A 24691-nucleotide genomic window follows, 5' to 3' on the forward strand; every position below is an offset into this window, starting at 1 on the left:
TTCAAGTGTCCGAGCGTGGTACTGAGGCCAACCCAGAAAAAATCAAAGCTATCACAATGTTAGCCAAGCCGGCCAACATCAACGCCGTCCAGAAATTGATAGGTCGTGTGGAAACTGTGAGCCGGTTTATAAGTCGGCTTGGTGAGAAGGCTATCCCTCTTTATCAACTTCTTAAAAAATCAGACAATTTCACTTGGGGCAATGTTGTTGATAAAGCCTTTGAGTCCCTCAAGAAGCAGTTGTCTGAGCCACCTATAATTGCTGCTCCTCGGGAGAAGGGGTCGATGCTCTTGTACATTGCAGCCAATAATAAAGTAGTAAGTGTGGCAGTCGTCACGGAACGTAAGGAAGAAGGGAAAGAATATCCAGTTCAAAGGCTGGTCTACTATGTCAGTGAAGTCCTGACCGAGTCCAAACAGCAGTATCCACAATGGCAAAAACTGTTTTTTGGGTGTTTTCATGGCTGGTCGCAAGTTAAAGCACTATTTAGAGGAGCATCCCATCACAGTGGTCAGCTCAGCTCCTTTGGGAGATATTATCCAGAAAAGAGAAGCCACAGGCCGGGTTGCCAAGTGGGCCATTGAGCTCGGCCCATATCACCTGAAGTATGTGTCGAGAACGGCTATCAAGTCTCAAGCTTTGGTGGATTTCATCAACGACTAGACTGAGTTACAAGCTGCAGAAGAGAAGCCTAATAATACATACTGGACGATACACTTTGATGGCTCCAGGCAATTGGAAGGCTCGGGGGTTGGAGTAGTTTTAACTTCTCCGCGAGGTGATAGATTTTGTTAAGTTTTGAGACTCATGTTTCCTTGCACTAACAATGCAGCTGAATATAAGACTTTTGCTTCATGGGCTTCGTATGGCTAAGGAGATGAATCTCAGTTGGGTGGGCGACTCAGACTTGGTGGCTCAACAGGTTTCAGGGACTTGGTATTCCCAAGACCACCTTATGGCGGCTCACAGACATGTTGTTACTATTATTGGTGGCCACTTCACCAGTTACCAGGTTAATCATATTGATCGATGATAGAATGAAGCAACAGTTGCCTTGTCTCGATTGGCCTCTCGGCACAAAGCCTGTTCCACCCAATGTTTTCCTTGATGTTTTGCATAACCCCTTTGTAAAGTTACCAACGGAGGAAGACCTTGCTATTCCTAACCTAGAATCAGAGTTGGTGGTTGTAGTTCATGCCACCCTAGAGTGGACAGTTCCTTACTTGGCTTATCTTGTTGGGAATCATTGCATGGAAAACAAAAAAATATCTACGCACACGTAATGATCTATCCATAGAGATGCATAGCAACGAGGGGGAGAGTATGTCTACGTACCCTCGTAGACCATAAGCGGAAGCGTTTGACAACGCGGTTGATGTAGTCGAACTTCTTCACGCTCCAACCGATCAAGTATGAAACGAGCGGCACCTCCGCGTTCTGCACGCGTTTAGCTCGGGGACGTCCTCCGCCTTCTTGATCCAGCAAGATGGCGAGGTAGTACATGAGTTCTGACAGCACGACGGCATGGTGACGGTGATGGTGATGTGATCTCCGCAGGGCTTCGCCTAAGCACTACGAAAATATGACCGAGGGAGTAAACGGTGGACGGGGGCACCGCACATGGCTAAGACAATGCTGTGTCCTTGTGTGGCGCCCCCTCCCCACATGTATATAGGTGGGAGGGGAGAGGAGGCAGCCTAGGGCAGCCAGGGTGCGCCCCAAGGGGCCGGCCACCAGCCCTAGGGCTCCTGCCCTCCTGCGCCCCCTTTTCCTTGTATGAAGAAGGGGGAAGGAAAGAGGGGGGAGAGGGAAGGAAGGGGGAGTCCTACTCCACACTTTCCTTTCCCTCCCCTCTTTCCTTCTCCTCCTCATAGGGCTGGCCTCTATAGGGGCGCACCAGCCCCTTGTGGGCTGGTGTGTTCCCTCTGTTGGCCCATAAGGCCCATAGCTTTGCCGGGGGTGCCCGAAACTGCTTTCCGGTGACCCGATAAGTATCCGGTACCCTCCGAAACACTTCCGATGTCCGAATACCATCGTCCTATATATCAATATTTACCTCTCGACCATTTAGAGACTCCTCGTCATGTCTGTGATCTCATCCCGGACTCTGAGCAACATTCGGTCACCAAATCATATAACTCATATAATACTATATCGTCAACGAACGTTAAGCGTGCGAACCCTACGGGTTCGAGAACTATGTAGACATGAACGAGACACCTCTCCGGTCAATAACCAATAGCAGAACTTGGATGCCCATTTTGGCTCCTACATATTCTATGAAGATCTTTCTCGGTCGAACCGTTATAACATACGCAATTCCCTTTGTCCATTGGTATGGTACTTGCCCGAGATTCGATCGTCGGTATCTTAATACTTAGTTCAATCTCGTTACCGGCAAGTCTCTTTACTCGTTTCGTAATACATCACCACGTGACTAACTCCTTAGTCGTTTGCTTGCAAGCTAATGATGTGTATTACCGAGAGGGCCCAGAGATACCTCTCTGATTCTCGGAGCGACAAATCCTAGTCTCTATCTATGCCAACTCAACAAACACCTTCGGAGATACCTGTAGAGCATCTTTATGATCACCCAGTATCAGAGGGGGAAGGAAAGAGAGGGGGAGGGAAGGAAAGGGGGAGGCCAAATCCTCCCCTTTCCTTCTCCCTTCCCTCCTTTCCTTCTCCTCCAATTTTGGCCTATATGGGGGTGCACCAGCCCCTTGTGGGCTGGTCCATCCCTCTCTTGGCCCAATAAGGCCCATATCTTTGCCGGGGGTGCCCGGAACCCCTTCCGGTGACCTGATATGTACCCGGTACCCTCCGGAACACTTCCGGTGTCCGAATACTATCGTCCTATATATCAATCTTTACCTCTCCACCATTTCGAGACCCCTCATCATGTTTGTGATCTCATCCGGGACTCCGAACAACATTCAGACACCAAATCAGATAACTCATATAATACCAATCGTCATCGAACGTTAAGTGTGCGGACCCTACGGGTTCGAGAACTATGTAGACATGGCCGAGACACCTCTCCGGTCAATAACCAACAGCGAACCTGGATGCTCATATCGGTTCCTACATATTCTATGAAGATCTCTATCGGTCGTACCATAATGAAAACATACGTTATTCCCTTTGTCATCGGTATGTTACTTGCCCGACAACATACCCAGTTCAATCTCATTACCGGCAAGTCTCTTTACTCGTTCCGTAATGCATCATCCTGCAACTAACTCATTAGTCACATTGCTTGCAAGGCTTCTTATGACGTGCATTACCGAGAGGGCCCAGAGTTACCTCTCCGATACTCGGAGTGACAAATCCTAATCTCGATCTATACCAACCCAACAAACACCTTCGGAGATACCTGTGGAGCATCTTTATAATCACCCAGTTACGTCGTGATGTTTGATAGCACACAAGGCATTCCTCCGGTATCCGGGAGTTGCATAATCTCATAGTCGAAGGAATATGTATTTGACATGAAGAAAGCAATAGCAATAAAACTCAACGATCATTATGCTAAGCTAACGGATGGGTCTAGTCCATCACATCATTCTCCTAATGATGTGAACCCATTATCAAATGACAACACATGTCTATGGTTAGGTAACCTTAACCATCTTTGATCAACGAGCTAGTATAGTAGAGGCTTATTCGGGACACGGTATTTGTTTATGTATTCACACATGTATTTAGGTTTTCGATCAATACAATTCTAGCATGAATTATAAACCTTTATCACGAATAAGGAAATATAAAATAACAACTTTATTATTGCCTCTAGGGCATATTTCCTTCATATCATACCCGTGGCAAGCTCCCAGAAGAGGAAATCATCGATCGACAGATTATTAGGAGGTCTAAGTCCATGACTATAGTCAATGGCGACTTACACACGAGAAGTATTACATGCGTTTTCCAGTGTTGTGCTTTTCCTAAGGAAGGCCGCGAGATTCTCAATGCGATTCATTCCGGTAATTGTGGTCATCATACCGGCTCAAGGTCTCTAGTCGCGAAGGCTTTTCGACATTGTTTTTACTCGCCCGCAGCTCATGCACATGTAGAGGATATAGTTCGCAGATGCAATGGATGTCAGAAATTTGCATGTCAGCCTCATGTTTCGGCTCAAAAGCTTCAGATGATCCCATTTATTTGGTTGTTTACAGTCTGAGGGCTTGACTTGGTTGGTCCTTTTAAATCATCAAACGATAAGAAGACTCACCTTTTGGTTGCTATTGATAATTCACCAAGTGGGTCGAAGCGGAACCAATGCTCAATTGTGATGCAGCAACGACAGTTAAATTCCTGAAGAAGTTGATCTTTTGTTTTCGTTATGTGCATAACATCATCACAGACAATGGATCTAACATGTCCAAAGGAGCTATGAAACAGTTCTGCCAGAAAGAGCGCATCGGCCTTGATCTGGCTTCAATAGCACATCCGTAGTCCAATGGTCAAGCAGAATGTGCTAATTAAGAATTATTGCGTGGGATTAAGCCAAGACTTATGGTTCCTCTTGAGTGCACTCCTGGATGCTGGATTGAGGAGCTTCCCGCCATCCTTTGGAGCATACAGACTACTCCCAACAGGTCAACACGCTACACGCCGTTTTTTCTAGTCTATGGTGCGGAAGTCGTATTGCCAAGTGATATCCATCATGACTCCCCCAGAGTTGCAGCATATGTAGAGGCAGATAATGAACAAACTCGTCAAGACTCTCTGGATGCCTTGGAGGAAGAACATGATCTTGCAACAGGATGATCAGTGGTATACCAGCAAGACCTACGTCGCTATCGTAGCCGTAGAGTCCGAAGCCGTACCTTCTAGGAGGGTGACTTAGTGCTCCGTCTGATACAAGAACAGACAGATATGCATAACCTTTCACCTCCTTAGGAAGGGCCTTCATCATCAGCAAGAACCTAAACAATGGTTCATACTATCTCGTTGATATATGTGAGCAAAATAAGTCACGTACTTCTAAAGAGGAGAGCAGCAGGCCCTAAAATATTGCACATCTCCGGCCTTATTATACTTAAACGCCATTAGCTTCAGTCCTTTGTACATACTTTTATCATGTATATACATATTTAATGATCAATGAAATAGAGCCTGTCTCTAGAACCCAGAGTTTGTCATTTCATCTCAAAAATTGTGTATTGAGCCATTATTCTTTGATCATTGTTCACTTGGGGGCTTCCAACTCATCTTTTTTAGCTACTAACATCCCTCTTGACTCGGCATACGCCACTATAAATAATTGGTTAAACCTGCCTCTTAGCTTGATGCTACTACGAAAAGGTGACCCGGTTGTACTTTTGACAAGTCAATCACACTGATGCCTATCATGGACTGTGTTGACCCTGAACTTCTCAAAGTTAAAATACCGGTTTAAGTCACATGAGAGCCGGCTTTCAAAAAAATTAGGATAAACCGAAAGAGGCTACAAGGCTTGCTTCACAGAAGCAAATCTCAGACTCGAGCCTCAAAAGCCGGTCTTTTATGTCGTGCCTCGAAAGCAGGCTCTTTTACTTTCAGTTCTTTTTTATATCATGTTATATGTTATTCATTCTATATACATATGGATCTATGCATATCCTTTTGCAGTAAAGGTTTTCATAAATAAAATCTCGGGTCACAAACCTGACCGGGTCATGGGAAATTTGAACTTGTGCTTTGTCTAAAGAACCGCGACACTTATCATTTTCTGTACATATATTTTGCCGGGTTGCACCGCAACCACGACCAAAGACTCACTCAAAACCATAAAGTCCATACCACCGGGTTGAGCAACAACTGTGATTGACATATATTTCAAAAGATTGCCATTGGCTCAATGGTGAAGTATTCAATGCACGATGGCATTGCAACAACATGGGAGTTTTTCTCACACCCAAAAATTACAAAGCCACATCCAGGCTATTTTCACCATGTTTTTCAACGCAACCATCACAATTGAAGAAGCTCACTGTTGTAAGCCGGTGGTGGAGACCTCCGGGTTGACGTTGACTTGATCTCCCTCTACACTAGTTGAAGCCGGGTCAGCATGTGTTGACTCTTCCGGCATTTTAGGGGCCGCCTGTTCTGCTCCTTAAGTTTGGGGGTCATCTTCCACCCACTGAATTGAAGACAGAGCTTCAAACACCATGTCTTCCTTGATCAAAGTCGAAGTGCCGACGTCGGAGGCAAAAGATTACTTACGTGGAGGAATCAGCACGACGGGTTATGGCTTGGGCAGATCTCTGCGTTTCTCGGCTTTAGAATAGCCGGCTTGAAATTTGGTTAGATCCAATGTTTCTGCAATCCTCGTTGCTGCTACTCGGCTCTCCTTCACACAGCATAGATAGTCCTTTTCAGTAAAAAAGTGAGTTGTCTACGCTGAATTCTGGGAACCCATCATCTAGAAGAGTTAGTTCCATCTCCGGGTGATAAGCCTTCGCACGTGCGAGTGAGCACGTAGCCCCTTGCCGGCAAGCCTCCTTCTTCAACTCCTGGATCCATTCTGGAAAGTGGACAATTCCCTGATCATATCCGTAATATGGTGAGGTGGCTCCTTGGTGTTGTTGATTGACATTACACACTTAGCACCACCCACATATAGCTGTTCCAGAAATTTATAAACGGCCTTCAGCTTCACAGGAGGGAGTTCCAACACATTATGATGTTTTTTTCCTGTTGACACAACAATACAAATAAGAAACCCGGTTCAGATATCAACCCGGAACTATTTGGCGACTGACAGTTGTGAAGAAAGTTATCCTTACCAAAGATGGCTATGCACATGTCAGTAATGTGACCCTTAAGTCTCTGCAGTTCTTGGGTCACCGGCTGGAGTTTCAACTCGGCCTCCTCTATGCGTTTCAATAAGGCGGCCTTTTTCTTGCTCAAAGTTAGCCTTGGTTTTTTCTATGTGTCTGTGACAGAAGAACGGACCTTTGGAAATCTGAAGACAAGCTTTCTGCCTCTTCTCGAAGCTTCATTTCTTCCTGGTCTTTCTATAAGCCGGCCACCTGTGACTCGGTTTTGTTCGGCATATCCTGTATATACAGACTAACAAAACCAGGCATGTTATTGGCAGTTCCATGTCCCCGCAGGCGCAGGACCCTGGCCTTGGGGGCTACACTATTCAAGTTTTGAATCCTATGACGAAAAAAGTCCCGAGCCGCCAGCGGCGATCGAACCGGCACTTGGGGGCTACATTATTCAAATTTATGAAGTCTCGAGCCGTCGCTAGCGTTCAACACGGTACTTGGGGGCTACATCTGTCAAATCTGGCCTCTTTTGTCAAGTCCCATGTAGCTACAAGTACTCAACATGGCACTTGGGGGATAGTGCATTCTCATTTTCGAATAAGCATACCTTTGAAGACCCGTCTCATCATATGTTGCTAAGCCTAGCCCTGGGGGCTACATATTGCTCCTATAACATTTAACAAGTTTCGTTTTACAAAGACCCGACTCATTATTACCTAATAACCCGACCCTTGGCGGACTAGGATTTTGAGGTCCAGTTTTCCACCACTCAGTATTCTCATGCATGAAGCAACAAGCTGACATATTAAGCAGAGCGAAAAAGCAAATTTATATAAAACAATATGAATGAAAAATCAAAAGGCGACTTACTGGATGTGCCGGGTTGCGTGCAAAGAAGAGGGCCAAGCCTACAAGGCCAATTTTGCCTCGGGTCTCGCATAGAAGCTTCTTGGTGAATTTTATGAGCTCATATGTTGTCAAGTCAACCTGGAAGAAGCGCAGAGGGTCTTTCAACTCATCGATATATTCATGCATAAGACAGCCCCTTAGGCTAAGGGGTTGGATTCACCAGTTCATCCAACACCTGGTCAAGTCGACTCCAGTGAGGTCGTGAGCTATTAAAGCATTTATTTTGAGTATAAGGGTTCCAATGTCTCCCTTTCTAGTTTGGAGGCGAAACCTGGAAAGATCGTCGAAGCGTCAAGCCGGTCTAGTCTATAACCCGACAAAGGATGTTGCCGTGCTGGTGAAGTATCCTTGCAATAAAACTGGGCTTGTGCCATCCTTTCGAGTGGCTCACCAGTGATACGTCGGGAAAGGTCGAGCTTTTCCTTCTTTGGATGGTTGCTCCTCCAAGTTCTATGCTCGGTCCTCCCTTGTGCTCTGTTTGATGGTTGAGATAGAAAAATGTTGGAAGAAACTAATAGACGGCTCAATCTGGAGATATACTTCACAGAACACTTGAAATTGGCTTAAATTCAAAACTGAGTTGGGTCCAAGATCTTGAGGCCTGATTCTGACCCCGTAGTGGATGGATCTCCTCAGCGGGTGCGCGCCATTCTATTTCGGCTTGGGATGGGAGCAACCCGGTGTTCACCAAGTTGTCCAGCATAAGTGGGGACATGCTGGATTTAGCCCAGTTGACAGCTTTGTTGGTCTTGGGAGCCATGAGTTCAGTTGCAAATAAAGCCCAACTACAAGGTATGAAAAACAAGTATAAGCCGACTATGATATATGGAGCAAGCATCAAAGGATGAGTAAGAGCGCTTTAGAGGTATAAGACGATAAAATAATTTTGATGTCCGTGAGATGGCAGTTGCAAATCAAATTACGAGCCAGCTATGAACGCCCGAGTAGCGATTATTAAATGAGCAAAGGTCTAAGGAATATGAAGAAACTTCTATGGATTACTACGATTTGAGAGCTGACAATGGTGTAAGTGGACAAAAAATACCAGTGTAATTCACAATTTGACAAGTGGTGAAGCCAAGTCCGGGTCAAAGCAATCGAAAACAGAAAATGTTCAAATTTGGTTACAACTATAGATCTGGAAAATATTTGAAAAAGAAAAGAAAAACCTAGGTATGGTGGAGCTGCTAGGTGAAGAAACAGTAGTGGAGTCCACTTGGTGCAACAAGAGGGATCTAAAACGTGATCAATTTAGTAGCGGAGGCAGTCAGATATCCCACAAGCAATAGGTCATGGATAGGATCGATCTACAGAAACATTTTTTGAAGAGCTTAGAAAAACTAGTGATGAACTGCAATGGTAAAGTGGCACGGATATTAAGTGTGACACTTATCTGGAAAGAAGGATTTGAGGATGTCAAAGGTCGCGAGCGCGGCCGCGGCGTTTCCGATGAGTGCCGGCAACGGCGCAGGCGTTGGTGTTGTTGCTGACTCGAACGACAGCGAGCTCGAAGCGGCGCTGCTCGTTAGGGGCGGCAAGAAGAAGAGCAAGGAACAGAGAAGGTAGAAGAATGAGCTCAGGGGTCTGCCGCATTATTTATAAAGGAAGGGGAGCCCGAAACGGTAGAGGCAAAATCCTAGGAGGCGCAATAAATTTTGGCTAAAAAGGTTCCTCGAACAAGACAAAATATATTTAAAGATCCGTATGACATCATGCGTGGAAATCGGAAGACCGGTATGATGATGTCATAACATGGGATGGTAGAAAATAAGCCAAGTACGAAGTCGCGCAAGCCAGCAAATGGATTTACCCGGCTGTAAGGCTCATGAAGGAAGGATGAAAGATGCCAGACCCAGCTTAATCTTTTACAGTTAGTTTTTGTCTTATTTTCAGGATGGAACTTAACCTGGATAAATCCAAGTTAAACTGGGGGCTAATGTTGGGGGTATTCCCCACGATCAAGACCCGGCAGGAATCTTGACCCAGGCAGAAGCATAGAAGCTCTATGGGTCAGTACTTTTCCCGGATCATAGAGGAAACATAAGGGCCTGAAGGTCCAGAAGGACGTTTTCCAAGGGCTGGCTCATGAACAAGCTGGCATTGATCCGGCTTAACAAGACGGTGCAAGAAGTGGCTGATTTCCTAACATGGGAGGCAAGATAGATAGAGTTAGAGTAGGATACGGGTTGACAGTACGACCTGGAATCTCATGTAAACCCGGGGACTTGTCCTGTTATATAAAGCGGAGCCCCCAAATCGAAAACACCAAGTTGTAATCTCTCGAAAGCTAGGTTAGCGAATCCGCATCCTTGTAATCGAGATCATCGTCAATATCAATCAAGCAGGAAGTAGGTCTTTACCTCCACCGTGAGGGGCCGAACCTAGGTAAACTCGTGTCCTTTATTCACAATCAACCCCGTTCAAGAAACCACCTAGTTGCGCCTCCAGACTTAGTCCTTTCATGAGGACATCCCTCGTGACAAAACCACGACACCTCCTCCGCCGCCGCTACATATATTTGGTCCAGCCCATAGCTCTTTTCGGTTTTGGGGAAAATTTCTCGAACCTTCCCAAGCCGGTCTTTTTTGTGAGTGACTTTCTTTCGAGTTTTTTTTTCATTTTGGTTCTTTTTTTTTCTTTTCATTTTGTTTCCCTCATGTTGTTTTTTTCTTTAACTTTTACTTTTTCATCTTTTCTGTTTCATTTTCTGAAATTGTGAACATTGTTTTGAAATCATGAACATTTTTGAAAGTTACAAACATTTTTTGAAATCGTGAACATTTTTAGGATTTACAAATATATTTTAATATCTCGAATATTTTTTGAATCATGTCAACATTTTTCTTGACAGACAAACTTTTTTGGAAATTGGGGGAATAATTCTTGAAGTCGTGAACAATTTTTTGTTTTGATGAACATGTTTTAAATGCATGATTTTTTCCGAATACACAAACATTTTTGAATCAGTGAACATTTTTGAATTAACGAACATTTTTTGAATCAATGTACTTTTTTTGTAATTCACAGATATTTTTTGAATATTGTGAACAATTTTAATAAATTCATAAACAGTTTTTGAATTTGTGACCATTTGTTCACTCAAACGTGCCTGTCAAAATCATGAACATTTTTTTTTACTTCCCGAACATTTTGTTTTGAAAAATCATGAACTTTTTTTAAATATGTGAACTTTTTTTTGAATGGCGATTTTTTAGATCCATGAACATTTCATGATTTCTTGAACATTTTTTTTCAAAATTCACAATTGTTTTAAATTTCAGAATTTTTGAAATCCTGAATTATTGAAGCAAGAAAAAAATGAAATGAAATGAAAAAAGAACGACATGGAAAAAATATTTGCCCCGTACGTTGGCCGTGCCAAATGGGTGCTGAGGAGAAATTTGGTGTGTTGTCCGATTGTCCGAGGACGCACCCGGGGCGTGTCCGCGGGTGATGGGGGACGAAATTTGCTACCTGTGGGTTTTAGATGCTCTAAGAGTTGCAAATGAGCTCGAGCACCAATGGCGCACGGTTCATAGCTGCCTGACGGCGCAACCCCGAAAATGCAACACTTTTTAGCAATACGAGTTCTTTCAGTTTAAGCAAGATTTGGTCAGCTGGTATGGCAACCAAGCACTTGAAGAAAAAAGGAATCCATGGAGACCAGGCCGACCACTTCCGGCCGGCCGTACGTACCACTGTCCAGCACTTCGTCCTGCTTCCCTTGGATGCACTGTGTGCCGGTGCGCTGTTCGAACAGTAGCAGAGGCCAAGCGACATAGAAGGAAGGCCTGGGACATGCTAGATGACTGACGATGAGTTCATGGCCTGGGACGTACTCCTAGTGACGGCAAATTTGACAATTTTGACCTGTGGATGTAATAAATTCCTGAAATGAACTGCCCACAAAACTAATTCACATGGCTGACCTTTTTGAGTGGCGCCTGACATGCTGGCGCCACACCTTACGGTGCAGCGCCTAGCTCTAGGGCGTTGCACCTCTGTCCACCGTGGCAGCCCCTGGGTCCGCACCCAGCAGTGCAGCGCCTCCGAGCTAGACGCCACACATGTAATGTGCAACGCCCTGCACTGTCTGTTACTAGTTGGCTGGCCCCCCTCCCCCACTCCCCCCGCACACACCCCAACCCCCATAGCATCCCACCTGAAATTTGCCCCCTCTCCCCCTCTCTCCCCCTCTCAAATCCTTCCCAAAATCTTCCAAATTTGAAGATTTTGTCCATGGATTTCGAACTCAAACCCTCCCTCAAGGTAATCTTCTCTAATCCCCTTGTTTTGATCCAAGTAATGTTAACAAATTGCTCATTTGTTGCTAGTTTGGGGAAACCCTAGTTTTGTATGGATCTAGAGATTTGCATGGAGATGTGAGATGTTTGTTTGCCAATTTCCTATGATTAGGCTTGTTAGTATGTTAGGGTTATTCTTATGGGTGTTCTTATGTTGGTGCTAGGGTTAGGGTTGTTGTTTCATATATATTTTAGGGTTTGCATTCCGTGTTAATCTTTGGATTAATACTCATGGAAGCAATGTTAGGTTGTGTTGTTTGAATGCTTATAGGGATGTGAAGAACATGTGTGTTTGTTCATCATGGGGACAAAGACGCCTTCTTAAAAGGCAATATTGAACCGGACCCGGATGAGCTTGACATGGTGTTTGATAGTAGTCCTAGCTATGCGGAGCTCTTGCAACAAGCGAGGAAAGATTTGAATTGGATGGACCCTAGTGATATCGTTGAGTTGGAGGGAAGGCATAATGTTGGTTTCGGAATGCACATCTGTTGGAAGACAATGCGTGTCAACTCGGAGCAATGTTGAGTTGCATACAAGGAGACGGTGGCCGAATCACTAGACAAGGCTCTTGAGTTATTTGCAACGAAGAAGGTTGACTCAAGTTTGCATTTGGACCTGAACCGGAACCCCCCCCTTTGGTTGCTAGTAGCCCCCCACCCTTGAACCCAAGAAGTGAGGCCAACATTGAGCACGTTTCCAAACAACCAAAATGAAGCTTTGCAAGAGGAGCATGATGAGTATGTGGACGATGACAATGAAGTTGATCTCCATGACAACAATGTGGGTGATCTCGACAAATATCATTTGCAAGAGACAATGGACCATTCCATCCCTTATTCCCGTGGCTATGCATCGGATTCGGATGACGAAGGTCTCGATGAACAAGTTGATGAGGAGGGGTTCACGGTGAAGGAGGCCGAAGCTTTCGAGAAGGTATTCGGTCGGGATCATCGGACTACATTGTTCAAGGATGTTAGTCTCGCGGATGAAGCTGTGGTAGATGGTGGCCAAGGTATATCTCTTGGGGTTAGGCCAAGCTCTCACCGTGATTTGGATGACGGCAAGAACGGGATTGCTAAAGGGTCTAAGTTCGAAACCTTCTTGGAATTGAAGATGTGGCTCGACAACTACTCGGTTACGCATTATCGTCCACACAAGGTGGTGAACTCGGACGTCAATGTGCGCTACATGGTTGCATGTGCATGTGAAGATGAAATATGTCCGTGGATTGTGCGTGCACGACCATGGAAAGGAGGTCCCACTTGGCACGTAGTGAGTTGTGTGCCAACTCACATGTGCCGAGGCAAAAGGGTGGATGGCAAGGTTGTGTCCCGAGACCACAGACAACTCACATCCGAGTTCATCCCTTACAGGCTCTCAAACTCATTATCCACACTTGCAACAATGAGCATCCAACATGTCATTGACCTTGTGAGAGCCATCTTTCATTACAAGGTGAAGTACGGCAAGGCATGGAAGGGAAGCAAGCCGCATTTAAGATGTTGTATGGTACTTGGGAGGAATCATACAACTGAATCCCTAGGTTGTTGTTAGCCATGGCCACCACAAACCCGGGCATGGCTCATGTGGTCGAGCCTCATGGGGAAAAACAACGGTTCATGAAGGAAGGAAAGTCCGAGTATTTGGCCGTGCATTTTGGGCGTTTGAGCAATGCGCGAGGGCTTTCGAACACTGTAGGCCGGTCATCGCCATTGATGGCACGTTATTGACCGGACAATACAAGGGAACCTTGTTGGTTGCAATAACAAGTGATGCCAATAACCGGGTGTTGCCATTGGCATTTGCTTTGGTTGAGGTGGAGAACAATGACAACTGGGAGTGGTTTTTGCATCTTTTGAGGACGAAGTTGTTGCCCGCTCAGAGGGAAATTTGTGTCATATCGGATCGGCATCAAGGAATTCTTAACACGGTGGAGATTGACATTCCCGGGCATGCTCCATTGCACCATCGATGGTGCATGAGGCACTTTTGTTCGAACTTCCATAGGGCATGTGGCCTTAAGGAGTTGGCCGATGATCTTCAAGATTATTGTCTCGCTTTCTCCGACAAGCGGTTCGTCACTTTGTACAACAAATTGCTCGCACACAAAAAACTTGATCCTGGGGGTCAAGACTTTCTCAATAGGCACATCGAATACCGGAACAAGTGGGCACGTGCTTTTGATGAAGATGGCTGGAGATATGGTCAAATGACAAGCAATATGGCCGAATGCTTCAATAAGGTGCTCAAAGGTGCACGTGAATTACCCGTGACGGCAATAGTTCAATACACATTTGACAAGATGAATGCGTACTTTCTAAAGTACTCGACGGAAACGGATGCACAGATAGCGGGTGAGAACAAGCGCAAGTACAAGTACAAGTTCCCACCCAAGGTTGATGAATGGTTGGAATTTCAACACGGAAGGCAGACTCACACTATACTATATGACAACGAAGAGTGGAAGTATGAAGTGAAAGAGCCAGGAGGAACCAGAAACGATGGCCGCCAACATCGAGGTCGGGCTTTCAAGGTGTCGTTAACACGTTGTGACTGCTCTTGCGAGAGGCCATTGCTGCTTCATCTCCCATGCTCACGCTTGTATACCGCTGGTCGCGTTAGGAATGTGGACGTCAATCACCCCCTCACCGTGAGGGAGTCGGAGTTCTCAATCATGATGGTCAAGAAAACATGGGCTCCCTGCTTTCACCCATACTTTGACCAATCACAATGGCCAGAGTACCATGGAGTTCAACTATGGCCGGATCCGGAGTTGAAGGTGTTAAACGGGGTAGACGTAAGACAAAGCATCTTAGGGGCGACATGGACGGATGGGGCCATGGTGGCCGCCGCGGAGAGGGCAACGACCAATTCCAAGAGCCTCGTGAGAGCTCCCGTTGTGGGGAATGAAAAGGTCATGGCCACAACAAAAGAAAATGTACGAAACCAAGGAAAACGTCCAAGAAAATTGATGCAAGCACAAGCCAACAAGGATCTACACAAGGGAGCCAACCAAGTGGTAGCCAACAAGTGCCAAGCCAACCAAGTGGTAGCCAACAAGTGAAAGGCAACAAAGTGGTAGCCAGCAAGTGCCAAGCCAACCAAGTGGTAGCCAACAAGTGCCAAGCCAACCAAGTGGTAGCCAACCAAGTGGTAGCCAAAAAGGATCTAGGCAAAAAAGAGGGAGGCAACTAGGACTTACAAGAGGCCGTGGTGGTGGTAGAGCTCGTGGTGGTGGTCTAGGCCGTGGTGGTGGTAGAGCTCGTGGTGGTGGTGTTGGCCGTGGTGATGGTCTTGGCCTTGGTGATGGTCTTGGCCTTGGTGCTGGACTTGGCCGTGGTGGTGGTCAAGGGCAAGGTCGTTATAGAGGAATGTTTGGATACCTCGATGGACCATTTCCGTATGTTGCTCACTAACTATAATGTTTCATATGTTCTTGTTGTCCTTATTCACTAATATGTTGCAATGTACATGTTCTTCCATTTGTTCTTATTGTCATTACTAACTACTATGTTTCACTCATTGTAGGTATGGCGGCTTCTCAACCCAACAAACCAACAATGAAGGAGGATGGCGAAGATGAGATGGCGGGATGGTGGGAGAAGGCTGTGAAGAAGCTGAGAGAGGAGGATGCAGCCGCACTAAAGAAGAAGAAGAAGGAAGAGGAGCTCGAAGAGAAGAGGAAGGAAAGAGAGAGAGTAGATTATGAGTGTTGCGCTAGGGAGCATGCGTTGAAGAGAAAATGTGAGGAGGCACAGAAGAAGCGTCTCAAGGATTTTCAAGAAAGAACCTTGAAACTTTGGGCATTCGAAGTAGAAAAAAAAGAGAACAAGATATTCATGGAGAGGGTGGTTAAGGAGGTTCACTGCATAAGGAAAAGGAAGGAGGAAGAGGAAGAATAAGAAAGAAAAGGGGCCTTGCTCTACACAATAGAGCTATATCATCTTCAACTTGCTTGTGGACTATGTGTCATGAAGTACTATGTATTTCTTCCTCTATTTGGTTGTATGAACTACTCCTCAAGTTGAAGTACTATGTGTTATAAACTACTATGTGTCGTGAAGTACTTTGTGCATATGTTGTCTTCACAGTTGTCTGCTTGCCATCTATCAATCCTAATGCACATCATCATACTATGTGTGCATATGCTATCTTCACACTTCTATGTTTGCCAAAAAATCGCTAAGTGTTGGTGTGGCGCCTAGCCTGGAGGTGCCACACTGTACCGTGCAACGCCTAGCTCGGATCACCAGAGAGACCGAGCGCCTGAGGGTAGAAGAGCTTCATCTTAATTTTTGCCAGAACGAATCTTCTACGGTGTACCATCGAAGGCATCAGAGCCGGTTTCCGGCGGCGATCGAGCCGACCCGGCTGTTTGAGATGTCGCGTGACCCGCATGAGCCGGCAGACCAGGGGAATGGAGCCGGCTTGCCAGGGGAAGCCCCTGTCATACCCAGTTGACCCCGAACATACCTCTAAATACGGCCTCGCCACAGCCGCAGTTATGCCAGATGCCTCAGGAATCTCAGCCGGCTCAACCGACATTGGCGGCTCAACATCAACCCCGCTGTTTCCAAGCGCCAGGTGGTCATTATTCCAACCCGGTTGATAATGTGCTGGCGGTGACTCACAATCTTACTGCGATTCCGATTACTGGGAATAACCCGATTGAGATCGAGGCTAGGAATGCCATCTAGATGCTGAAAACTACGGTTACCCAGTAGGCGAACTATTCTCACAGTCAGCATCGGCTTCATTCCACCCCACACCAGAGTCATAGCAGGAGGGGACACGCCGAGTCCTCGACAGTTTCTAGTAGTGTACGCCGGCAGCGGGAGCGGCAGCAGCACTCGAACCTGCCATGACCGGCAGTCACAGATGCGCAGGCGATTGTCGATGCTGCTCGTGCTATGCGAGAAGCGGGAGTAGGAAACACAGGAGTTGCACACACTCAACCCCCACCCACCGCAGCCCAGCCAACCTCATGGAGTATCGATCTAACTAGCAGGACTATTGGGACATCGTGCTTAGTGCCTGCCTTGAGCAATGAGCACGTGCCGCCTGATTTCAAGGGTCCTCGCAAGGTCCCTAACTACACAGCTGATTTAGAGCCAGCTGAGTGGATTCAAAGTTATGAGTTAGCCATGGATATGTTGGACGCTAGTAATGCAGATTGTGCTAAATATCTGACCATGATGTTGGAAGGGCCAGCGCGCACATGGTTGAAAAACTTGCGCCAACTCAATCAACACTTGGGAAGAACTGAAAGAGCGCTTCATCAAGAATTTCCAAGGAACCTACAAACTGCCAACTATGATTGTTGATCTCGAGCATTGTATTCAGCGTAACGACGAGTTTTCACATCACTGGTACATCTTGCTGCAGAGATTATCCATTCTTCAGATAGCCGTTCAAGCCATTCTCTTCTTGGAAAGAAATTTTCATTTCCAACCTTTCGTCCAGAAGCTTGTATGTCTCAAAGGGAAGGTTAAATACATGGGTGATCTCATGGACATTCTTACCAGATATGTTGAGCAGATAATACGAAGGATCCAACTTCAGATGACGAGAAGTCTGGCAAGGGCAAGAAAACGGTGGCAGTAAGGATCACCAGCGAAATAGTCATGTGCACAATAGCAATGATGGCAATCAGGGTAACAATGGCAACAATAAAAAGCACAGGAGCAGTGAAGGAGGATCAATCTTTGTTGCTAATACAAATACTGGTTTCAAGAACCGGAGAGGGGGTAATAATTTGGGTCGTCCTTATAACGGGAATCGACCTCGTAACTACGAGGAAGCCCTCAAATGGGCCATGTCCCAAACACAGTTTTGATGGCAAGCCAGCAAATCACTCTTGGGAAAACTGCTTCATTATGTAGGAGTTTAGAAACAAAGTTTTTCAGAACCATCATGGTAGCGGCAATGGGGGACATCTAGGAAATTCTAGGGCCGACGGGTCCGGAGCCGGCCTTTAGGGTGCCGGCTCACAAGGGACTTTCCCCAGTGCACGCTTCTAGGGGTCTGGCGCCCAGGGTTTGGTTTTCAGGGGCCTGGTATTGGCGGCGGCAATAATCAGCGATCTGGCCAGGGAAATCAGAACCAGGGAAGTTAGTCCGGGTACCAAAGCAATCCAAAGCAGTTAAACAGCGAACAGTATCACGTTTTCACGACCAGCACCTACAAGCATGACCGGAAACTCCAGAAACGGGTCATGAACATGGTTGAGCCGGCAGTTCTGGAGTACTTGAACTGGTCAGAGCAGCCTGTGATTTGGAGTCGTGAGGATTATCCTCCCCGGGTTGATAATCCAGGTTGCCTTGCTCTGGTGGTAGCACCTCAAGTTAGTGGGTATAAGCTCACTAAGGTACTCATGGATGATAGGAGTAGCATCAACATCCTCTATTATGATACTTTCAAGCGAATGAACCTGTCAGAGAAGCAGCTTAAACCATCATCTATGGTGTTTCATGGGATTGTTCCCGGGAAGTCGGCATATCATATTGGGAAAATCTCCCCAGAAGTGGTCTTTGGCACTGAATTTAACTTCAGATCTAAGTTTCTGACGTTTGAGGTGGTCAAAATCAGAAGTCCTTATTGCGCTCTGTCTGGACGACCAACTTATGCTCGGTTCATGGCACGACCTTGTTATTTCTATTTGAGGCTCAAAATGCCGGGCCCTGAAGGGACTATCACAGTTGATGGTGACAAGAAAATTTCCCTGGAGTGTGAGGAAGGAGATGTAGTTTACACTGAGTCAGCTTGTGCAAGTGAGGAGTTGAAATTTTACAAGAATAACATTGACTGAGCTGATATGACTTCTCTGAAAAAGTGAACTACTAAGTCTGACCCCTACTCAAATTCAAGTGGGCTGATGATACTAAGCAAGTGGATTTCACCCCTGGCGACTCATCTCATTAGTTCACCATTGGGGCTAATATGGATCCCAAATAGGAAAGCACGCTCAACGAGTTCTGACATGCCTGGTGTACCGAGAGAACTCGTTGAGCACTGCCTAAATGTGGATCCTAAGATGAAGCCTGTCCGATAATACCTCCGTTGTTTTAACGAAGAGAGACGTAAAGCCATTGGCGATGAGGTAGCCCAGCTCCTAGCTGCCGGTTTCATCATCAAAGTTTTTCATCCTGAGTGGTTGGCTAACCTAGTGCTTGCTCTAAAGAAGAACGAAACTTGGCGGATGTGCGTTGATTACACAGACCTGAACAAGGCCTGCCCTAAGGATACATTCGCTCTTCCTTGCATTGATCAAATCATTGACTCTACTGCTTGCTGTGAGTGTTTGTGTTTCCTGGATGCTTATTTTGGATATCATCATGTCAAGATGGTGGAGAAAGATCTGGAGAAAACAACTTTTATCACACCTTTTGGAGCTTTTTGCTATACATCTATGCCATTTGGGCTGAAAAGCGCAGGTCCAACTTACTAGCGTTGTGTCCAGAATTGTTTTCACAAGAAAATTGGTTGTAACATTCATGCTTATTTTGACGACATCGTGGTCAAGTCTTGGAAGAAGGAAACATTGCTGGACGACCTCAAGGAGACGTTTGATAATCTTCAAATTTACGAGATGAAGCTCAACTCAGCAAAAATGTGTATTTGGTGTTCCTGCAGGGAAACTGATGGGTTTTCTAGTGTCCGAGCGTGGTACTGAGGCCAACCCAGAAAAAATCAAAGCTATCACAATGTTAGCCAAGCCGACCAACATCAAGGCCGTCCAGAAATTGATAGGTCGTGTGGAAACTGTGAGCCGGTTTATAAGTCGGCTTGGTGAGAAGGCTATCCCTCTTTATCAACTTCTTAAAAAATCAGACAATTTCACTTGGGGCAATGTTGCTGATAAAGCCTTTGAGTCCCTCAAGAAGCAGTTGTCTGAGCCACCTATAATTGCTGCTCCTCAGGAGAAGGGGTCGATGCTCTTGTACATTGCAGCCAATAATAAAGTAGTAAGTGTGGCAGTCGTCGCGGAACGTAAGGAAGAAGGGAAAGAATATCCAGTTCAAAGGCTGGTCTACTATGTCAGTGAAGTCCTGATCGAGTCCAAACAGCAGTATCCACATTGGCAAAAACTGTTTTTGGGTGTTTTCATGGCTGGTCGCAAGTTAAAGCACTATTTAGAGGAGCATCCCATCACAGTGGTCAGCTCAGCTCCTTTGGGAGATATTATCCAGAAAAGAGAAGCCACAGGCCGGGTTGCCAAGTGGGCCATTGAGCTCGGCCCATATCACCTGAAGTATGTGTCGAGAACGGCTATCACGTCTCAAACTTTGCTGGATTTCATCAACGACTAGACTGAGTTACAAGCTGCAGAAGAGAAGCCTAATAATACATACTGAACGATACACTTTGATGGCTCCAGGCAATTGGAAGGCTCGGGGGTTGGAGTAGTTTTAACTTCTCCGCGAGGTGATAGATTTTGTTAAGTTTTGAGACTCATGTTTCCTTGCACTAACAATGCAGCTGAATATAAGGCTTTTGCTTCATGGGCTTCGTATGGCTAAGGAGATGAATCTCAGTCGGGTGGGCGACTCAGACTTGGTGGCTCAACAGGTTTCAGGGATTTGGGATTCCAAAGACCACCTTATGGCGGCTCACAGACATGCTGTTACTATTATTGGTGGCCACTTCACCAGTTACCAGGTTAATCATATTGATCGATGATAGAATGAAGCAACAGTTGCCTTGTCTCGCTTGGCCTCTCGGCGCAAAGCCTATTCCACCCAATGTTTTCCTTGATGTTTTGCATAACCCCTTTGTAAAGTTACCAACGGAGGAAGACCTTGCTATTCCTAACCTAGAATCAGAGCTGGAGGTTGTAGTTCATGCCACCCTAGAGTGGACAGTTCCTTACTTGGCTTATCTTGTTGGGAATCGTTGCATGGAAAACAAAAAAAATTCTACGCACACGTAATAATCTATCCATGGAGATGCATAGCAACGAGGGGGAGAGTATGTCTACGTACCCTCCTAGACCATAAGCGGAAGCGTTTGACAACGCGGTTGATGTAGTCGAACTTCTTCACGCTCCAACCGATCAAGTACCGAACGAGCGGCACCTCCGCGTTCTGCATGCGTTTAGCTCGGGGACGTCCTCCGCCTTCTTGATCCAGCAAGATGGCGAGGTAGTAGATGAGTTCTGACAGCACGACGACATGGTGACGGTGATGGTGATGTGATCTCCGCAGGGCTTCGCCTAAGCACTATGAAAATATGACCGTGGGAGTAAACGGTGGACGGGGGCACCGCACACGGCTAAGACAATGTTGTGTCCTTGTGTGGCGCCCCCTCCCCACATATATATAGGTGGGAGGGGAGAGGATGCAGCCTAGGGCAGCCAGGGTGCGCCCCAAGGGGCTGGCTGCCGTCCCTAGGGCTCCTGCCCTCCTGCGCCCCCCCCCCTTTTCCTTTTATGAAGAAGGGGGAAGGAAAGAGGAGGAGAGGGAAGGAAGGGGGAGTCCTAATCCACACTTTCCTTCCCCTCCCCTCTTTCCTTATCCTCCTCATAGGGCCGGCCTCTATAGGGGCGCACCAGCCCCTTATGGGCTGGTGTGTTCCCTCTCTTGGCCCATAAGGCCCATAGCTTTGCCCGGGGTGCCCGAAACTGCTTTCCGGTGACCCGATAAGTACCCGGTACCCTCCGAAACACTTCCAGTGTCCGAATACCGCCGTCCTATATATCAATATTTACCTCTCGACCATTTAGAGACTCCTCATCATGTCTGTGATCTCATCCGGGACTCCGAGCAACATTCGGTCACCAAATCATATAACTCATATAATACTATATCGTCAACGAACGTTAAGCGCGCGGACCCTACGAGTTCGAGAACTATGTAGACATGACCGAGACACCTCTCCGGTTAAGAACCAATAGCGGAACCTAGATGCCCATTTTGGCTCCTGCATATTCTATGAAGATCTTTGTCGGTCGAATCGTTATAACAACATACGCAATTCCCTTTGTCCATCGGTATGTTACTTGCCCGAGATTCGATCGTCGGTATCTTAATACTTAGTTCAATATCGTTACCGGCAAGTCTCTTTACTCGTTTCGTAATACATCACCTCGTGACTAACTCCTTAGTCGTTTGCTCGCAAGCTAATGATGTGTATTACCGAGAGGGCCCAGAGATACCTCTCCGATTCTCGGAGCGACAAATCCTAGTCTCTATCTATGCCAACTCAACAAACACCTTCGGAGAGACCTGTAGAGCATCTTTATGATCACCCAGTATCATAGGGGGAAGGAAAGAGAGGGGGAGGGAAGGAAAGTGGGAGGCCGAATCCTCCCCTTTCCTTCTCCCTTCCCTCCTTTCCTTCTCCTCCAATTTTGGCCTATATGGAGGTGCACCAGACCCTTGTGGGCTGGTCCGTCCCTCTCTTGGCCCAATAAGGCCCATATCTTTGCCGGGGGTGCCCGGAACCCCTTCCGGTGACCCGATATGTACCCGGTACCCTCCGGAACATTTTCGGTGTCCGTATACTATCGTCCTATATATCAATCTTTACCTCTCCACCATTTCGAGACTCCTCATCATGTTTGTGATTTCATCCGGGACTCCGAACAACATTCGGTCACCAAATCACATAACTCATATAATACAAAATCGTCATCGAACGTTAAGTGTGCGGACCCTACAGGTTCGAGAACTATGTAGACATGACCGAGACACCTCTCCGGTCAATAACCAACAGCGAACCTGGATGCTCATATTGGTTCCTACATATTCTATGAAGATCTCTATCAGTCGTACCGTAATGACAACATACGTTATTCCCTTTATCATCGGTATGTTACTTGCCCGACAACATACCTAGTTCAATCTTGTTACGGCAAGTCTCTTTACTCGTTCCGTAATGCATCATCCTGCAACTAACTCATTAGTCACATTGCTTGCAAGGCTTCTTATGATGTGCATTACCGAGAGGACCCAGAGTTACCTCTCCGATACTCAGAGTGACAAATCCTAATCTCAATCTATACCAACCCAACAAACACCTTCGGAGATACCTGTGGAGCATCTTTATAATCACCCAGTTACGTCTTGATGTTTGATATCACACAAGGCATTCCTCCGGTATCCGGGAGTTGCATAATCTCATAGTCGAAGGAATATGTATTGGACATGAAGAAAGCAATAGCAATAAAACTCAACGATCATTATGCTAAGCTAACGGATGGGTCTTGTCCATCACATAATGATGTGATCCCATTATCAAATGACAACACATGTCTATGGTTAGGTAACCTTAACCATCTTTGATCAACGAGCTAGTATAGTAGAGGCTTATTCGGGACACGGTATTTGTTTATGTATTCACACATGTATTTAGGTTTTCGATCAATACAATTCTAGCATGAATTATAAACCTTTATCACGAATAAGGAAATATAAAATAACAACTTTATTATTGCCTCTAGGGCATATTTCCTTCATATCATACCCGTGGCAAGCTCCCAGAAGAGGAAATCATCGATCGACAGATTATTAGGAGGTCTAAGTCCATGACTATAGTCAATGGCGACTTACACACGAGAAGTATTACATGCGTTTTCCAGTGTTGTGCTTTTCCTAAGGAAGGCCACGAGATTCTCAATGCGATTCATTCCGGTAATTGTGGTCATCATGCCGGCTCAAGGTCTCTAGTCGCGAAGGCTTTTCGACATTGTTTTTATTCGCTCGCAGCTCATGCACTTGTAGAGGATATTGTTCGCAGATGCAATGGATGTCGGAAATTTGCATGTCAGGCTCATGTTTCGGCTCAAGAGCTTCAGATGATCCCATTTATTTGGTTGTTTACAGTCTGGGGGCTTGACATGGTTGGTCCTTTTAAATCATCAAACGATAAGAAGACTCACCTTTTGGTTGCTATTGATAATTCACCAAGTGGGTCGAAGCGGAACCAATGCTCAATTGTGATGCAGCAACGACAGTTAAATTCCTGAAGAAGTTGATCTTTTGTTTTCATTATGTGCATAACATCATCACAGACAATGGATCTAACCTGTCCAAAGGAGCTATGAAACAGTTCTGCCAGAAAGAGCGCATCGGCCTTGATCTGGCTTCAATAGCACATCCGTAGTCCAATGGTCAAGCAGAATGTGCTAATTAAGAATTATTGCGTGGGATTAAGCCAAGACTTATGGTTCCTCTTGAGCGCACTCCTGGATGCTGAATTGAGGAGCTTCCCGCCATCCTTCGGAGCATACAGACTACTCCCAATAGGTCAACACGCTACACGCTGTGTTTTCTAGTCTATGGTGCAGAAATCGTATTGCCAAGTGATATCCATCATGACTCCCCCAGAGTTGTAGCATATGTAGAGGCAGATAATGAACAAACTCGTCAAGACTCTCTGGATGCCTTGGAGGAAGAACACGATCTTACAACAACATGATCAGTGATATACCAGCAAGACCTACGTCGCTATCGCAGCCGTAGAGTCCAAAGCCGTACCTTCTAGGAGGGTGACTTAGTGCTCCGTCTGATACAAGAACAGACAGATATGCATAACCTTTCACCTCCTTAGGAAGGGCCTTCATCATCAGCAAGAACCTAAACAATGGTTCATACTATCTCGTTGATATGTGTGAGCGAAATAAGTCACGTACTTCTGAAGAGGAGAGCAGCAGGCCCTGGAATATTGCACATCTCCGGCCTTATTATACTTAAACGCCATTAGCTTCAGTCCTTT

The 24691-nt window shown here is 46.0% G+C and overlaps 1 long non-coding RNA gene across 2 annotated transcripts; it reads right to left on the reverse strand.

Moving 5' to 3' along the window:
• Positions 1–5847: 5847 nt before the first annotated feature.
• Positions 5848–9208, reverse strand: LOC123099976 (uncharacterized). Of its 2 annotated transcripts, XR_006448320.1 has the most exons (5): positions 8283–9208; positions 7942–8144; positions 7632–7845; positions 6774–7059; positions 5848–6681 (listed from the first exon to the last, which is right to left on the reverse strand). It is a non-coding gene; the product is annotated as an uncharacterized lncRNA (long non-coding RNA). The 2 variants fall into 2 exon arrangements; XR_006448319.1 differs by having other exon boundaries at positions 7942–9208.
• Between the last annotated feature and the right edge of the window lie 15483 nt (positions 9209–24691).

The sequence above is a fragment of the Triticum aestivum genome, chromosome 4D (genome assembly GCF_018294505.1).
Source record: "Triticum aestivum cultivar Chinese Spring chromosome 4D, IWGSC CS RefSeq v2.1, whole genome shotgun sequence".
NCBI classification, from domain to species: domain Eukaryota; kingdom Viridiplantae; phylum Streptophyta; class Magnoliopsida; order Poales; family Poaceae; genus Triticum; species Triticum aestivum.